This window comes from Hydra viridissima, unplaced genomic scaffold, assembly GCF_058129835.1.
Source record: "Hydra viridissima isolate aposymbiotic clone 2 unplaced genomic scaffold, HvirCarnegie_v1 scaffold_14, whole genome shotgun sequence".
NCBI lineage: Eukaryota > Metazoa > Cnidaria > Hydrozoa > Anthoathecata > Hydridae > Hydra > Hydra viridissima.
This window is the reverse complement of record NW_028324313.1, coordinates 1,965,333-1,968,359: the sequence shown is the minus strand read 5'-3', so window position 1 is coordinate 1,968,359 and position 3,027 is coordinate 1,965,333.

Below are 3,027 nucleotides of genomic sequence, written 5' to 3'. Positions count from 1 at the left end.
TAAATTCAAGTCCGCAGCTCCAATCACCATGCCAGTTCCTCCCGACGAATGTGTGTCCACGTAATTTTTTGTGGCGGCGTCGTGTGAGTTGGTTGGTTCTGCCAAATTAATGATTTTGTTTGAATTGAAATCCAAATCTGCAGTGATCGTGCTGGATCCGTCCGTTTTAATATAAACGTTGCTTGTTGAGTCTGATGCAAGATTGTCGAAATAAACGCTGAATTCGCTTCTGTTGAATTTGTCAATCATTTTTTAAACGGGCGAAAATTTTTTAAAATTCTTTTTGGATTCCTGGATTTCCTTTAAATTCGATTTGCGGTCACCAAAGTGTGTTGACGATGTCTTAAAAGCTGTTTCCCTCTTCGCATTTTTTCAAGACGTAAAGACACAAGTGGCCACAAAAAGACGTGTTTCCAAATTGAACCCTTTCGCTGTTGTAAAAGACGGGGCTTTTCAAATAGTCAACGTGCTCGACGAGAGGAGGTTGAGCGTAAGAGTCAAAGCTGAATTTTTTGTCGCCGTCTTTGAACCAACACACCCAATGAAACCCATCCGTGCTCGAATCCCCCGTGTTGACAATTCCGCATTCTTTTTTTCTCGGTTTTTTTGGCAATGCGTCTCTGACAAAAACTCCCCGAAAGTTTTTTATTTTCAGTTTTTTTGCTGCTTCCATCAACTGAAAAGCCTCGTTCGGCAAAACAATTCCCTCCACATTTATTTTTTTGTTGCTCATTTTTTTTACTTTGTTAAATTTTTTAAAATCTTTTGGATTCTGCGATTATATCTCTGCACTCTGCAATCACCATTTTTGACTTACTTGAAATTTCTTTGTTTTCTGCGATTATTTTTCTGCACTCTGCGATCAACCTTTTTGCCTCTGACTCCTCTCGCTCGGGTTCCTCCTCCTCTCGCTCGGGTTCCTCCTCTGACTATGAACCAAAAAACTTATCATAATCGATCAAGTTGAAACAAGGTTTATCGATCAAATCAGGACAAGATCTTTTTTTGTAATGACCATAAGCCAACGTGTGTATTCCATCTTCCAAAATGATTCTTTTGTCGTCGTCGGAGCTGAGAGAGACTTTGTTTATTTCTTTCGTGTAAATGTCGTGCAAATGGGACCAGATGACGTTCATTTTGTTTACTTTTTCTTTTTTGGTTTCAAGACATTTTTGTAATCGTTGTGCGTAATGTATTTTTGAACGACACTTCTTTTGACGCCTTTGCATTTTTTTTGTTCTTTTTCATGGATTTTGTAAGAATACAATTTTGACCGGAGGCCGACAAACTCTTCAATCTGTTTTCCTCCGGTTTCGTCTTTGAACATCCCAATAACCTTTTTGTGTGAGCCAACTTTGAACCCAACGCTTTGAATGGCGAGATGGTTTTTTTCAAATTCACTCGTGTCGAATTTGCTTTCCACATCGTCGAAAGTGTCTTTGTAAAAATCGTCCGTTTCTATTTCGTAAACCAGCGAGTCCGTGTCCGTCATCAACAATTTTGCTTTGTCGGAATATTTTTTCTTGATGTAGTCATAATGGAATTCAAACATTAAAGTCTTGCTCAAATCCAAGACGGACATTCCCAAATAAATTGATTTGTTGTAAAAAACATGTGTTCTTTTCATGTGAACGGCAATCAAGTTTTCGTCGAAAATCGTGTGTTTGGTGTAATTTGGTTTTGCCGCTAATTTTATTGTTTTTTCCTTTTTTGTCGCCAGTCTAACGTCCACTCGCTTTTCAATGTTTTCCATGGTTTTTCCAAACACCGAATTGTTCATCAGCTTGAAAAATTCCTTCTCAAATTCGTTGGTGGCTTGCGTTCTTAAATTGGTGTTATGGTCAATGTAAGATTTCATCCAATCCCGTTCCTCAAATTTCATGCCTCTGTGCACCTTTGAAATTTTCATTCCCAATCTTTCGTACAATTTTAGGTTTTCGCAGTGGAGAACATTTTGTCGTTTAAATTTGGAACGAGTTTTTCCACTTTTTCAATTTTCATTCTCTCAGGAGCCAGAGGGTAATCGTTATGTTCGTCGTGAAGGCTTTCCGGATAAATAAAATCAACCTCCAAAATGCACGGAATCAATTTCCAATCAGACAGTTCGTCTTCTCTCATCCATTCGAAACCGTGAGTGGGAAGAGGTTTGCTCATGGCCCATCCGTACAAATTATTGGCGTCCAAGTATTGGATAAATTTAGACGGTTGGCTTGGATCGTACGAGTCGCCCATGTATTTGTTGTTCGCTTTTCCATACCGGTTTGAAATCATGCTGATTCCCCCACGGGTTCCATTTTGCACCATGCGAAGCATGTCACCAATTCCAATTTTATTTTTGTCATTTATAAACAAGTGTCCCAGGCCAACACGGGAGATGTGAAATACCAGGCGGGGTCGAGCTTGTAATTTTTAATGCAAACGTCCCTGAAATTTTCAAAGACATCCGCCAGAATCAAAACATCCGACACGTTGTACAAATCGTGATAATCTCTGAACGTTTTGCATTTAAACGCGTTCCAAACCGTTTGCGCATGCGCGTATTTTCGTCGATTATTCCCTCGTGGTTAAGTTTTGAGAAAAACGCTTCTTTTGGTGGCAATTGCATTTCTTGAAGTTTATCGAATCCGTCCACCCAATCGTAAGAGTACACGCCTTTTTTACAAAGAAAATCAAATTTTTCTCCTTCAAAATATTTTGCGAGGTTTTTGAACTGCTCTGGCTTTAAATTTTTAGACAAAGTATCCAAACCGGAGGCCATGAATTTAAAACTGTCGATGAACCTTAATTCAATTTTTTTTTCTTTAGGCTTTCCATCTTTCCCAATGTACTCTCCCACTTTGATTTTTTTCGAGAAACTGATGTATTTTTCCTCGTTGCATGGAATGCGGGTTATTTCTCCTCAAAATTTTTTGATAAACAAATGGGCGTCGTAACCCGACAAATTGTGAAAAACGACAGGAACGAATTTTGGAAATTTGAATTTTTTATTGCAATCGTTGTGTGCAGCTCCTCAATATTTTCCAGTAA